Here is a 16,021-nt window from a genome sequence, read left to right on the forward strand (position 1 = left end):
TAGCAGCACCTATGTTCCCTGTTAGCTAATACATGATGGTTTTTGCCACCAGGAAGGATGCTATTTGGATGTTCTGCCTCATGCATCAAACTATTTTGGGCCTTCTCTGTTTTAAACAGTTGAAGGGAATATGAAAGATGAGCCATTCTGCACACATCCATTTTTCTGTCTCACTATACTATCTTGTCGAATAGGTTTCACAGGGTGTTTTTTTTAAGCACTACATAAACTTCCAAACCTTGTTTGACCAGAAACCAGTGGAGACTGGTCCATTAGAAAAAAAATAGGGAACTGCCCTACCAACTTCATTCTTGGTTCCTTCAAGCCCACAAGCCATATGACTTGCAACCAGTCCTGACTGTCTGCTCCCGCCTCAGTCTCAGTTTTGCTTTTGTAGAACTCAGTAGGAAGGAGGACAGAACCTAAATTGGAGTTAGTTGACTGTCCCTGTCATTGGTTCTGACTCTGCCTACTGTTGGCCTCCCTGCATTCTGCCCTGTGGGTTCTCCCGGTGGTTACCAGCCTCTACTGCCAGAAACCACAATAGGACAACAAATGAATGAGCACATGTATTGCAAACAATGATGGTTCTGTCAAACCAGCATAAACCTCCTGTAAGTGAATAATCTGTCCACAACTTTGTGTGAGTCAGGAATGGCACAATATGCTGTACTGGAGAGGTCCTGAAGCTCTTCCCACTTCCAGTCTATAAAGATGAGACCTGGACCATTCCAGGCTAGGGTTCAGATGGTGACACTGAAGGCAGTTAATTGAAATGACTGGTGATTCTAAGCAGCTTGAGTAAGTCCTCTACTCTGCCATCATGTAACTACCCTGCTGCCTGGAGCTGTTGATATTTATTAGAAGAGAGAAATCAATGCCAGGCTGAAAAGCAAGCACTACCTCCCCAAATTCCCACAGTTACAAATCCTCTCCCTTTTTAAAAGCACCCCAGATCAGGACGCTCCCTGCTGGCTAAATCCTGGGTACCAAAGCTGGTGTTACAAGCTTTGAACAGCCTGATCTCTTAATCCAGCTGTGCTCATTCATTTGAAACTGAAAGCAGCTCCTTTTTATGTCGTCCGCTTCTCGGCATTAACTTCTCTTTGATGTAATTCTCGCTTCCGATGCTCTTTCCCTTCATGGGGAAGATTAGTGTGAAATTGGTCTGCTTCTCCAGAGACCGCAGTGTTAAGCCTCCAATACCAGATACTTATTGGAAATCTTTAACCAAAGTGGGCAGTTGGTAGGGGAGCTGAGGGGACTGCGTCTAGTGTTTTGGACTTCACGCTCCTTGACGAACTGTGGCACAAGAAACTGGGAGCACTTATGCTGCAAAATCCTAGCTTTTAACCACACTTTGCAAATAAGATCAAGAGCCCTGCAGAGTAATCCAGAAGACATACTGACTGACCCACAAACGGAAACAAGACACAGATCCTCAACAACTTCCGCTATAATATATTGCAAGCAGAAGTCCAATTTGCCATTGTGACCCCTAAACTATAGAATTCCCTGTTTCTTAAGACTTGGCATTGTACTAGCCATTTTCTCTGGAATTGCCATCCTTTGTTCATTTACTTTTCATGAAGCATCCAGATGACATTTTCCTCAGATGGTCGCATTTCAATGTTTTCTGTGTTGTCCTTATACACCTGTGGCATTCTTTTCACAATAAAATATAACTGCTATGCCAGTTTTTCTGGTGTGAACTGGCAAAACACTAAGGAGGCTTCCCAGGGCTCTGTGACTTTAATTAAAGATTCCTGCTCACATGTACAGCCCATTTTATTGCTTCCTGATTAGCGTAGCAGGGAGATTAGTGGCGAGTTGCTTCTTAATTAGTCAGTATATTTGTTCCTTAAGTATACTGATTTCTCTCCATTATGTTTTTCTTTTCATTGTTTAAATGGCAAAAATAGCACTATTTTATTAGAAAACTTAAAAGGGGAAAATAATTGAAGGAAACTCACAATCGTGCAGGAAAGAAGCTGATTAATTAAAGGCCATTTCATGACTAATCATCAAGATATGCTGAGAAATGAGCAGTAAAATACATAAATCCTGCAAGAAGGAAACATTTAATTAATGTTGCAGGGAACTTAAACGATACTCATTTTTTTAGTAAATATAGGAGGATGTTGGGATTGAGGAAGGGCATTGCTGGATAACACAATGCTGTATTAAAAGCTGTGTAAATTTATCATTTTAATTCCACTTCCATCTAATTCCAGAAAAGCAATGTTTCATCTTTTGGAGGTAAGTAAATACCTATTTAAGATACCCCTTTAAGATGAAAATCCCCTGCCCTGATCTCTGAGCTGTGGGTTATGAGGATTCTGCAGGGAAAGGGATGCACTTGGCAAATGCTCAGAGACACTATAATTTATCATTCCATCTGTTCCAGGCCAAGAGAAAACAGTCACTTTCTCCTGTCCTTTCCATTGATGTCCCGTGGAACCTCAGAGTTCCATGGTAGAACCTCAGAGTTCTTGGATAGTTCTCAGACCAAATGGAGATCTGTTTAGGTTCAGCAAGGTTGCTGCCATCATGTGCCTACGGACCATATCCTACGGTTTGGTTCAGCTCATGCCCAGATAAACTCTTGCTGCCACTACTCTCGTTTGCCCCTTCTTAGGCCCACGTCCCTTGCATATCTCCAGTGCCACAGCCTCAGGAACAGCCTGGAGCACCCTCCCTGGGATCAGCCTTGCGCTTCCTCTTCCTTGGACACCACCCCTCCCTCTCCCAGGTTCGCAAATCACTCCTTCCCATGTCAGCCAGCAAATTGGTTTATCCTCCCCCCATCTCGGCTTTCATTACCTTGCCGAAATGAAGCGATATCTCCTCGGTGGAGGCTTCCCGTCGCCGCAGCCGGTACCCAAATCATGAGAGCTGGCATAATAAATGAAGACAAAGTGCCGGCGGTCTGGGCCATCTCTCCCACTGCACCACCAGCCGCTGCCAGCTTCATTATTCGCTTAAGTTGCCGGAGAAAATTACTTAACCCTGACCCGTGTATTAGGGGCCTGTATTAATGCCGCGACAGGCGCCTCTTACAGCAAAGAACAATTTATTAGAGCCGAAACAGGCTGCTTTTCTCTGTCATTTTTCCAATCTGAGCTTTGAACACACATCATTAAACTTGTCTGACTCTCTCCCCTTCTCCATCATTCCTTTTTTATTTTTTTTAAACAGAAAGTGCTCTAGAGAATGGAGATTGTTCTGAACCTGCTAACAAAGTGCCTCGGACTTTGCCCCCTCCCATCTCCCATGCTTCCTATCCCTCCCTGTATCTCCATCTCTGTCTAATTTGTGTCTACTCCATTCTACACTTTCTTTCCCTTGTATTTCATGTTTTGAAGATTCTCCCTCACGGTCTCTCTCTCCCTCTGCTTTCCCATTCTGCCTTGTTATGGAAGGTTTCACTGAGGCATTTGCAAAACCAAGCTGGTTCTTAGTGAAAGCCTAACCCTGGGAGCTTTACCATTGTATTTCACTGTTACAACCCAAGCCTATGCATATTTACACAGAAGTAAATCCCACTGAGTTCACTCATATGGGAGAAATGCAGAAGAGTAGGGAATATTAGGGTCTTCATAGGGCTGGGGGAGATATTTGATTCAGTTTGCATTTAAAAGCAAACCTATCTACCTAATTCACACTTTCTGAAAAATATGTGAACGAAAGCAGTCATCCTTTAAAATTCACGCTTTTCTGAATTTTGCAATGAAATTTTCCAGTCAAGTAATGCATAAAAATGCATAAAATAGTGCAGAGTGCATAAATGTGCATATATACTGGTAAAAATAACATATACAAATGCTTTGCATACACAAATGCCCACCCTGTGGAATGTCCTCCCATCAGATGTCAAACAGATAAACGACTATTTGACTTTTAGAAGACATCTGAATGCAGCCCGGTTCAGGGAAGTTTTTAATGGTTGATGCTTTGTTGTGTTTTTAATATTTTGTTGGGAGCCACCTAGAGTGGCTGGGGCAACTCAGTCAGATGGGCAGCATATATAACAACAACAACAACAGAAATATGTTTTGCAAATATGTCCTTATTGTGTAAAATTGCACACCAAAAAGTGTATATTGGGAGAAATTCATATGAAAATGCTGGAGAATTTTTATAAGGACTTCTTTTCAGACGTGGAAATGTCAAGACTGGAAAATGAGAAATTGAGAGAAACAAAAATTGACAGATTCACCCAACCCTGATCTTCAGCCATATCCCTGATCTCTGCAACAGGGTCACACTAAATTTACATAGTAGCCTGGTGAGTATGTGGGCTCCCAGTGACTGGACACTTCACTCTTCCCTGTTTGTAATGCTACACCCTCTCATTGAGCTAAGCCATAGCTCATGATTCAGCTGTGTTCAGATTTATCAGGAGCTGGATAGAAATAAACTGAACTAAACTCAAACTGGCCTGTTGGGCACCTCATGCTGAGCCAAACCATGGCATAGTGCAGGGGTGCCCAAACTTTTTTCAAAGAGGGCCAGATTTGATGAAGTGAACATGTGTGAGGGCCAACTAAGGTTGTTGAGTTTTTTTAAGGATTGAAGTTTACCCCCATAATAGTATATTGCCATGGAGGTGGCTTACAGATAAACTAAGAACAACTAAAAAATATAGGGAATCAAGTAAAATAAAATAAATATGAATAGAATTAAAACTATCTACTGTATTTACTCGAGTCTAATACACCATCAAATCTAGTGCGCACCTCAAATTTCAGAACCTTTAAACCAAAAAAAGTATTTGCTGGCAAATGTAAATGTGCCGTTGAATCTAATGCACACAATAATTTTTGCAATGTAATTTGGCCAAAAAGGGTAAGCATTAGAATCGAGTAAATACAGTATCTATGATCTATTAAAAACATAAAATCACAGCAAAATCAGTATGCTACCATCTATCTCATTACATGCAGTCAGTTCCAAAAAACCTTCACCTACTGACAGAAGGACAACAAGGAGGGAGCCACTCTAACTTCTCTAGGGAGGTGGTTCCAAAGTCTGGGAGCAGCCACCAAGAAGGTCCTCTCCCGAACCCCTACCAAGCATGCCTGTGTGTCATAGACTGGCTGGATGGAGAGGTGGAGGACACCAGCTGGGGAACCCCCAAGGGAAGAAGGCTCAGAGCCAGAGGACTGGTGGTGGGACAACCATGAGTGGTTAGAGGGAGAAGAGAGAGCAGACTGGGAAGACGAGGGGTCAGGAGCTGAAGAAGTAACAGGGTTTAGTGAGCAGGAAGAGGCTGTGGCAGAGAGCAGTCCAGGCTCAGCTGCAGAAGCAAAGGGTGCTGGTATCAAGAGGCAGAGATGAAGCAGGCTGCTGAAGAAGCCAGGGAGTCTTCCCCACTTGCTGTGACCAGCTCCCCTCCTCCCTTGTCTCCCATAACACAGAGATGAATGAAGAGAGTAGAGCAAATAGAGACAAGACAAAGGAGTCTCAGATTACTGGGAAAGGAACCAGGGGAGAAGCCTTAGAGAGCAGTGGGAAGATGGGGACCTTCAGTCCTCACAACTGCCCCATTGAGGCAACACCTCCTAGGAAAAGTTGCTGAGATCACTAGGCCTGTGCTTTTGGTTTCTTTGAATGAAGAGTTAACTTCACTGACACCGGGTGTTTTATTGCTAACCTACTCGACTCCAGCTCCTGACACTAAGAGGATGGCAGGACCACGAGAAGGGTCTCCCTTGAAGATCTCAGAACCTGGGCAGGGTTTGATATCCAAAGGGGCAGATGGGTGAGGGAAGCTGAATCTCCACTTCCCCCACACACATACTTGTATTCCCACAGGCTTTTCCTCCATTAGCCTTGGTCAGTGAGCCAAGCTGGGGCGGGAGGAGTATAAGACAGAGGAGGGGAGAGTTGCTAGAGACCTAGGAAACTGTTCAGTTAGATAGGAAGGGTTGTTCTCATACGGAACAGAGCTAGAGTCAGGCTATCACATGAACCTTGGCAACAAAAGCTGCCATTTTTGCTGCTGCTCCTAATGTGAATTTCTAGGATTATATGTCCACCCTTAAAAATGATGCTTCTTCCTTTGCTTGGTTCTCCAGTGATGCTTCTGCATTCATTTTTTTATGAGCCACTCTCTCAATTTCCCAAAAAATTTATTTATGTATCTATATGTCGGGCTGGTTTTAAATCGGATCTGTCTTCCCTCTTCTTCTCCCTACTATTCTTCTTTTAATTAGGACATGATCCATCCTCTCCTACACCTCTACCCCTTGACTGGGTTCATTTTGTGCTGAATACATTGCAACACTTCCAGTAATTACTGCAGATGTGAGGCCCCCCTCACACAACACACAGATACTCAGTGGCCTGCTTCTCTATAAACCAGATTCGGCGCACTCAAGCTAGTCTCATTAAAAAACAAAACAAAGAACCCTCCTCTTATAACTGGCACACCTCTTTCTCTCATTTTCTCTTTTTCCTATAATTTCTTCAGCCTCTTTCACAAGGCCATAGCAAAAAAGCTGGCACCCACCTTGAGTTATTCCTTAGTGTTATTCTTTAACTTACTATAAATAGCTTTATTATTCCAGTTCATCAATATCAGTCTCTTGGCTACCATTAGGTATGATCCCTTTTAATAAATGGATTGACAATATAACATATATAATTTATGAACGGACTGCTTACAGACATAGGCTTTGTTTGGATTAATATGACAATATTTGGAATGAGTTTATACAAAATGTAGTAGGCTATTGATAGTTACATATGTATTAGGAAAATAATATCAAATTTATTTAAGAATGTATGGGTTAGTTTTTTTCCGTATGTTGTATTTGTATATTGTTTCTTTCTACACATTTTTCTTTGCATCACTTTCTTTCTTTATAACATAAACCTTTTCAATAAAATATTAATACCAAAAAACTTACTATAAATAAAAAATCCATCAATAAAAAAGAAGTAAAAAATAGTAATGTATTTTACTTACAAAAACATAAGGAAAATGTGAAGCAATACTGTACTCGTATTCAATAAGAAGTAAATGTGATCCCACCTTTTAGAGATCTGGTCAGTGAGTACTAAAACACAGATGACTGGCAAACTGTTATGCTATGTTAATATCTGATTTACTGTATTTAAGTATTTTAATATATATTAAATAATTATAATTTAACCATGTTAGACTAGCTGTAGTTGGGTTTTGCCAACTATGAGTTGGGTCTTTTGTTGCACTGATATGCAGCCAAATTCACAACCTGGCTTAGCTGAAGTACACAGGCACTTCAAGAAAGGTGCTTACTGCGGGATTGGTGCGGCTCATGAATGCAAGTGTTTCTGCATAAATATGCCAGTTTATATTCTCCCCTAATCCATTCCCAGAAAAAAGATAAGTAAAAAAAACCTTTAGGAAATGACATTTTTGTGATATCTCAGTGACTCTTTTGCAAATTAACCAACCTTCCTACCTGGACTTCAGTCACTTTCAAAACCTGACAGAGGTGCACTTAATGCATTTCTGTCTTTCACAGATGCACACCAACAATGAGAAGAGAGGTTCACAAGTGCTTTAAGTATCATAAATCACAGATGGAGCCCAGGGAGACCCAACCACCTAACCATTTCAATGCGAAAGAACTGGATTCAGGCCCCACCTTGCTCTTCCTCTGATGACATAACTGACCCTGCCAAAGCTGACTACTACAGCCACTAGCTGTGAGGCCAAAGCGAAAAATGTGCAGCCCTGGGAGCAGGGGGATGGAGACATGGTTTTTCATTCTTAGGAACCCCTAGAAGAGATTGGATCACAAGCAAATATGCATATAGATAAGGGTGATCCAGTAGACATTGTGTGCTTGGACTTTCAAAAAGCTTTTGATAGGGTTCCTCATCAGTAACTGGTTAAGGAACAGGAAGCAAAGAATGGGAATAAATAGATAGTACAGTGGTACCTCGGGTTAAGTACTTAATTCTTTCTGGAAGTCCGTTCTTAACCTCAAACTGTTCTTAACCTGACACCACTTTAGCTAATGGAGCCTCCTGCTGCTGCCGTGCAGCCGGAGCACGATTTCTGTCTCATCCTGAAGCAAAGTTCTTAACCCGAGGTAATATTTCTGGGTTAGCGGAGTCTGTAACCTGAAGCATATGTAACCTGAAGCATATGTAACTCGAGGCACCACTGTACTCACAGTGGAGGGGTGTAGAAAATGGAGTCCCCAAGGAGCAGAAATGGGACATGTGCTTTTAAACTTCTCCATAAATGATCTAGAGTTAGGAGTGAGCATTGGGATAGTAAAGTTTGCTGATGATCAAATTGTTCCAGGTGGTTAAAACAAAAAGGAATTGCAAGGGGCTCCAAAATATATCTCTCAGTGCTGGGTGAATGGGCAGTAAAACGGTAGATGCAATGCAATGCAAGCAAATGATTCACATGGGGGTGGGGGAATTCCTAATTTTGTAAGTTAATGGGGTCTGAACTAGTGACTGACTAGGAACGAGTGGATAGCTTAGTGAAGATGTTAATCCAGTGTATGGCAGCTGTGAAAAAGGTGAATTCAGTGCTGAGGGATATTAGGAAAGAGATTGAAAATAAAGTTATTGTAGACCCAGAAGAGGTTCAGAAAAGGGCAACAAAAATAATCAATGAGTTGGCACAAATGCCCCATGAAGAAAGGTTACAACATTTGGAGCTTTTTAATCTGGAAAAAATGAGAGTAAGGGGGATAGGCTAGAATATGTATGTATGTATGTATAAGAGTATGTTTGGTTTATAGAACGTGAATAGAGAGAAGCTTCTCTCTGTCATAACACTAGAACCTGAGACCATCCAATGATGCTAAATGAAAAAAAGATTAAGGAAAAAAAGTACTTCTTCACACAGCTTATAGTTATACTGTGGAATTTGCTCCCACAAGGTGATGTGATGGTCACCAGCTTAGATGGCTTCAAAAGATGATTAGACAAATTCATGGAGGATAATGCTACCAGTGGCTACTAGTCACAATGGCTATGTTCTACCTCCTGGGCAGGGGCCGCTATTGCACTCATGTTCCATTTCTGAGCTTCCCCTAGAAAAGCTCATCACTATGTTCTTCACCACTATGAGAACAGGATGCCAGACTAGCTGGACCTTTGGTCTGATCCACAAAAACTCTTCCCAAGTTCTCATGTAAAACTTATGCTTTGAACGCAGAAGGTCTCCGCTTCAATCCCAGGCATCTCCAGGCAAGGTTAGCAAAGACTCTTGCCTGAAAATCTGGAGAGCTTCTGCCTGTCTATGTAGACAATACTGAGCTAGATTGTTTGACTTGTTATTAGGCAGCTTCCTATGTTCCGTTGCTGAATCCTTGGCCAGAAACTGCAAAGGGGTCACCTGGTCCTAGGGGCAGAGGAAGAGAGTATCTAGCATGAGATGGAATGGCTGTTGCTGGAAGCCCCTCCCAAATTCCTCACTCCAAATTCCTCCTCTGCTCAGCCTGCTAGCTCTTCCAAGTTCTCTAATCACCTTCCTGCTGTAATGAGTCTCTCATCTCGCTGATGGAAATCAGGGTATTTGGTTATGAAAGGGACACTGTTAATAACACGATCTCCCTCCCTCTCCAGCCCCCTCCCAGCTTTCCACACAATTCTCTCAATTAACGATAGGCAGAAATTAATTTTTCCCCGGGACTGAAACAATTGCCTAGTGGAGGATTGTCAGCTCAGATCCAGATAGGAACCTTTCCCAGCAGAGCCCAGAGAAAAGAGGAGAGACCAAGGCGATAAGCAAGGCCCTATCAGCAACCACAGGACGCCGTAATACAAATGTTATCCTTAGAAATGTATTTAAAGAGGATATGTTTATAATTCGGAAGAGATTGTCAAACCGCTCTCTTTCCCCTCCCACGGCAGCTCCATCCTAACGCATGCTCAGCTACTGCCTCCTCTTTGCCATCAAGCTCTCTATTGCCAGCACAGGGCTTAGCAGCGGTCGTGGCCAATGAACATGCCCCTTTCCTTTTTGACTTACTGCCCACTGGATAAAGGAACATCATAGGGGCAGCACTTGAAATGGGCGATAAACCTTACTGCCTCACTGCTTCCTGATCCTAAAAGGCAGGGGAAGGAGGTGGCAGGGTGTATTTGAGAAGCTCAGAGTAGCTTCCACACAGGGCTTCCAATGGAAGAAGTGTCATAAATGACAAAAGAGGTTCCTCTAGTGAATGGTGGCATAGCGAGCATATACATGGAAGAATGCAATCTGAAGCCATTTGACAAGAGCAATCTTGGTTCTTCCCAAGTTTGGAACCAGGACCAACTTGATCCCAAGAGCATTCTAAAATAAGATGCACTGTGCTTCAGGGAACAAGCACTCCAGAAGACAGTCCTGCCTCATCTGTGGTTCTCTTAGAAGGCTTTTTAGTGACTGAGGGATGAACTGTGAAGAACAACTACTTATCGTTGTTTGTTCAGCAGGACACCGTATCTATCAATCCTGGGAGTCAACCAGAATTGCCAGCTGAAGTGAGGGCCATTCTTATGGGTTCTCCATAACTGTCTCCTTCTCCTCAAGTGTTGCTTTCTCCTTTAGGTGAGAACCTGGCATGGGCCATCAAATCCGTAACTTAGCTAGGCAGTTAGCTGAAGCGTTTCTGACAATCCCGTACCCAAAGACTTCGGAAACTTCTTCAAGGCGGCGAGGAAGAAGCCAGAGGTGCAATTGTTGCTTTGTCCAGTCTTCAGTCCTTCCTTCTCTCTCTCTTTCAGCTCTGTCCTTCTCAATACCCAGGAAAGATTAACTCCTCTCCATGCGCCAGAGAAAGTTATTATCATTAATGAAGAATTAAAAGGGAGCGATTAATAAAAGGGCCTTATCTGGTAACGAGGAGGAGTCTGGACAATGGGAGGAAGATGGAGAAAATGAAAAACAATAAATATGAAGTGTAAAAGGAGGCGAGTGCTGCTCCCGCTCCTTAGATCACAGCTGCATCTCCTGAGGGGGGAAAGCTCCAAATTGCTAATTACTGCCTCTGAAAAGACCTCTCTCTGATATGTTTGCCGCTGAAAGGCTCCCATTAATGAAGCAGCAATGATGCCGTTTCCCTTTGACTTGCCTTCAATTCCCTCTCTGAGCTTCCTCCCAAGCCGGGAACAATGAGGCCCTAGGAGCTGGCAGCTCCCACAGGCCTCGCAGAGACTAGGCCGGGGGCAGCCGAGTGAGGGGAGCTGAGCCGGCTGTGAAATATGGAGGGGGGAGATAAGGCAAAGACAGAGGAAAGAGGCTCACTCCCAGGAGCCCAGGGAAAATTTGCAGTTATTATGAAGGAGATGAGACAGATTAAAAGCCCTTGTGTTCTGCACTGCCCTTTTATTTAGTGGCTTCATCTCGGAGATGAAAGAAGTTGGAAATGACTTTCTCTGCATTTTGCTGCAAGAAGCTTCATGGCACATTTTTTTTTAAACTTTATTCCTCCCTTTGTCTCTTGTTCCTTCTATCTTTCTCTTTAACCCCTGAAAGGTTAGCTGAGAAGCACCAGGGGTTGCAGAACATTCACTTAGCCAGAGCAAACCAGCTCATTTTCCCTACCCGAGCTGCTAATAAAAAGTTAGGCCTTCACAGGAAAGGCTAGCGATGGCCAACGAGGCCTGTCCCAATATACTCACGTTGCTCGGGAGGGCTGAATGGTAAGAAAGATGCAAGCAGATGGCGCCTGTCTTAAAATAAGTACATAAAACATATAATATTTACTAGGGGAAAAAAATGTACACTGTTTTGTACATTTGTAATATAGTACTGGCAAATCATATGGATGCAAAGGACTGGGAATGTAGTGGAAGAATAAATGTAATAGTTAGGTGTGCCATTTTCAAAGTGGTTGGGTAAATGTATATGAAATACATCAGAAGCAGGAAATCAGTTAGGGAGGCAATAAGGCTAACTGACAAAAGTGCAGAAGTGTTATTGAGGGAACATAGGAAAATTAGAAGCTAAATGAAGTCTTTGCACTTCATTTAGGAGGAAGTGCAGAGGGGTGGCCACATCGGAGGTTCCTTTTTTTCTTTCTGGCAGTGTCTCTGAAGAACCTAATATAGTGGTACCTTGGGTTAAGAACTTAATTCGTTCTGGATGTCCGTTCTTAACCTGAAACTGTTCTTAACCTGAAGCACCACTTTAACTAATGGGGCCTCCCGCTGCTGCTGCGCTGCCGGAGCACGATTTCTGTTCTCATCCTGAAGTAAAGTTCTTAACCTGAGGTAATATTTCTGGGTTAGCGGAGTCTGTAACCTGAAGTGTCTGTAACCTGAAGTGTATGTAACCCGAGGTACCACTGTACTGTAGTGATTATAAAGGATGCACTTCTGGAGTTAAAAAAAAAAAAGCTAATTCAAAAAGTGAGAAGTCGCCAGATGTTGACACATTTTCCGAAACAGTAATTATTATTCTCTGGGGAAGGGCATCCAAGTCAATATAACAGAATTTACCTGTCCTAAAGGTCAGTAGTCATCCAGGGAACCACAATAAATTCATCCAAGTCAAATTAAATGGCTAGCTTGCTTTACAGCCTGAAATACAAAATGTTTGCTTGAATACTTAATCCTAATAATGGGTTTGATTTGGTGGTACTAGGCCTAGGAACCTGCTTCTGAAATATGTCTTTTTAGAAGTGAAGAACTCTTAGCCTTTCTCACAACACAGCCCAGGGCAGTCTTTACCTGTTTTAAAAGATGGTACCCAGGAGAAGTATAAATTGGGAAATACTTCGGTATATCTTAATGCCGCTATCTGGGATAGATTTCTGTGTCACCAAGGAAACCTGTGTTACCTATGTCTCATTTGCATTATCTAAAATTAATTTTATCTGCATATGCAAGCAGGCTGGACAAGTGAAGCTCTGAACATGTTAGAGCAGGGGTTGTCATCCTGGTCCTTACTGCCCATTAGCGGGCGTTTCAGGATTCTAGGTGGGCAGTAAGGGGGTTCTACGGCATAAGCTGAATTCTCCTTCCATTGAACACTGGTGGGCGGTAAGGAAATGTTTACCATCAAAAAAAATGCATTAGTGGGTGGTAGGTATAAAAAGGTTGACTACCCCTGTGTTAGCGTTTCTGTTCTTCAAAAATGAGTCCTCTCAGCCAGATTTCCTCTCTTCCACACATTATCTGAATCTGTGGGTATAACTTCTTCACTTACCCATGATTTAAGCTGTGAAATCTTAATATGACAGACTGAGGGAGAGCATATGGGGCCACAATGACCATTGAAGTTATGATTTTTATGCACAGGTCAAGATAGGAAGGAAAAGAGAGTCCAAACAAAGGATCTGCCAAAGCACAAATCTTAAGTGAATCAATACAAGAATGTCAGAACTTCAATATGGAGAAATGTTACTTTCAGTTATATAAAGGCTAGAGGTCAGAGAACTACTCACTGGTATTTTCATAAATAAGAACTTCATAAACTGTGGCAAGACACTGTATACACTAGTAAATCAGGCAGGTGAACTGAAGGTTAGAGGCATAGATGTACTGTAGGTCACGTCACTTGATTTCTGCACACAATATGGTTCCCCAACATGATGTTGCTAAATGGGTCCATGTGGAAATATGCAGCGTGGGGGTGAAATTCAGTAGATTGGTTTTAGCTATAGCAACATCAGCAGTGGCCTGGAGCATTGCAGATATGCTCTGCAAATTAGGGCAGAACCAATAGCCACATAAGGGGTAGTTCTTGTAGTCCAGAAGGGTCAATAAGGTATTGCATAAGTTAGAGGTGCCATAGCTGGGTATGTGGTGGCAAGCACAGGTTATTGCCATTAGTAGAAGAATGTTAGTAGCTACTCTTGTGCAACTGCAAGGGTTCAGGTCCCAGAATCAAAGTCCTGATATTATTACTCCTGGACCAAAGAGCAGGTAGGATTGGGGGACCGAGTATTTAGTTTGTTCCTCACAAACTAATAATAATAATAATAATAATAATAATTTATTTGTACCCCATCCATCCGGCTGGGTTTCCTCAGCCACTCTGGGTGGCTCCCAACATATTAAAAACAGAATAAAACATCAAACATTAAAAACTTCCCTAAACAGGGCTGCCTTCAAGTGTCTTCTAAAAGTCAGATAGCTCTCTGAAAAGTGTGCTGCCTTCATTGAATTGTCAGGAAGCAAATGCCATTCTTATTACAATGTGGTCGGAGGATTTCTATGGTTCTATGGAGGGACTGGGCATGAGATTAGTCACTTATATGGAAATCACTGCATGAGAAACAGCTTTGACATGCACCCTGGATAATAAGGTTATTCTCACCTTCTAAGACAATTCCATAATAAAAAGTCTATAGTTTTTATGTGGTCATCAAAGATAAAAAAAAATTCTAAAGTCGTTGTCCACATCCATTTTGTATTCTTGATATTTGCAGATGTTCACGGTTCCTGTGTTTTAACATTATATTCCTGTAGTATGGGGATTAACAGCAGGACAACAAAAGAGGATTTTGTGAGCCCTTATGGTCGCCACCACTGTATGGCTTGAGTACCTCATTGCCCTTGCTACATTTGAACATATTTTATACAAATTCCAATTTTGTGCGGATACCTATCTGGACATTTTGGAAGGCTTATATCATTTTTATATAAATTGTTAATAGTTACTGTATTGCTAATGGGAGCTGACTGGTTTTTTCCCTGTCACATTTTCTTAAATTTGTTACAAAAAATCATTAAAAATAAATAAAAGTGTATCCAGTTCACCAATTCCATGTGAATACCACCAAATAAAGTGATGAACTGCCTCACAACTCGGGGCATTCTAATGCAGCCATCCCCTGTCTAGCGCCTTTTTGATATTTCAGACTACAACTTCAGTCCAAATGGGTAATGGTCAGGGATGATGGGAGTTGCAGTCCAAAATCCTTGAGCAGCCTGTTGCATTTCCATGCAGGCAAATAAGGAATGTCTTTCCCTTCCTCTTTGGCAAGCGGGCTGTCCCCACCCAATGCACTGCACTCACTTGTCTGCATGGAATTCCTTATTGCCAATGGTTAGTAGGTGACTCATTAAACACAAGGCTGACTTTCCGCCACCTTTTCGTACAGTCATGCTGGCTAAGAGTGCAGTTCTACAGTGTGGGAGGAAGTGTGGTATCCCCCACCTGTTCCAAGACGTGATTGTTTTCACTGCCCCCATGTTATTATACTCTGCTCTACATCAATTCCAATCTTCTCACAATTGTGTAGACCATTCTAAACTTCAAGTTTGTGCTGAATGCATGGGGTAGCTTCTTTATTAATGCCTTTTCTCTACTGAATCCAAAGTGATGTACATCACTCCCCTCCATTATTCCCAAAACAGCTCTGTGGTGTGTGTTAGACTGAGAGTAACTTGCCCAAGGTCATTCAAGAAGCTCCATAACTGAATGGGGATTCGTTAAATATATAAAGCCCCAAATAAAGAACAGTACCAACTTATTCTACATAGGTAGAAACGACAAGAGCCTGACTGAATGCAATAGTCTGCGCTGGACACAAAATCTAAAATGAAAGAACCAGAGTCCTGATGTTCTGACTTCTGGCAGCAGACGTACGGAACAATTAATTTTTTTGCAGTCAAGCAGGTCTAGTCAGTGCCTGCATAGGAGCCTGCTCTGTACCCAGATCTGAGTATCCATGAGGAGGAAAAACACAATATAAACGGAACAAAGAAAAAAGGGACCGCTTGGGCTGATGCTCACTTTGCATAGGACATCTAAGCACAAAATACACGCATACCTTCTGAACTGCGAAAGAGGCACGCGCGTAAAATGCGACGTTTGCCTCTCTCTCTCTCTCTCTCTCTTTACTAACGTAGTCTGAAGGAGCAGAAACGAGAACCTCGTGGCATCTTAAAACTTATTATGGGACAAGCTTTCGTCCATTTCATCAGACGGGAAAATAAAGCCTCGGGGAGGACCAAAAATGCTTTCCACCTCGCCACCGATCTGGACACGCGGGTGGCGTGTTTTGTCCTTGGGACCCAACACGCAGTTGCTGGGCGTGGATAAGCCCTTCTCGAGAAGGACAGAGCC

General features: G+C 42.5%; 1 long non-coding RNA gene across 1 annotated transcript in view; it reads right to left on the bottom strand.

The window, feature by feature from the left end:
* The window catches only part of LOC310681474, a 360,526-nt gene that overhangs the window by 236,683 nt on the left and 107,822 nt on the right, over positions 1–16,021 (bottom strand). The window lies entirely within an intron of this gene.

This window comes from Podarcis tiliguerta, assembly GCF_965153285.1.
Source record: "Podarcis tiliguerta genome assembly, chromosome: 1".
In the NCBI taxonomy this organism is placed as follows: Eukaryota; Metazoa; Chordata; class Lepidosauria; order Squamata; family Lacertidae; genus Podarcis; species Podarcis tiliguerta.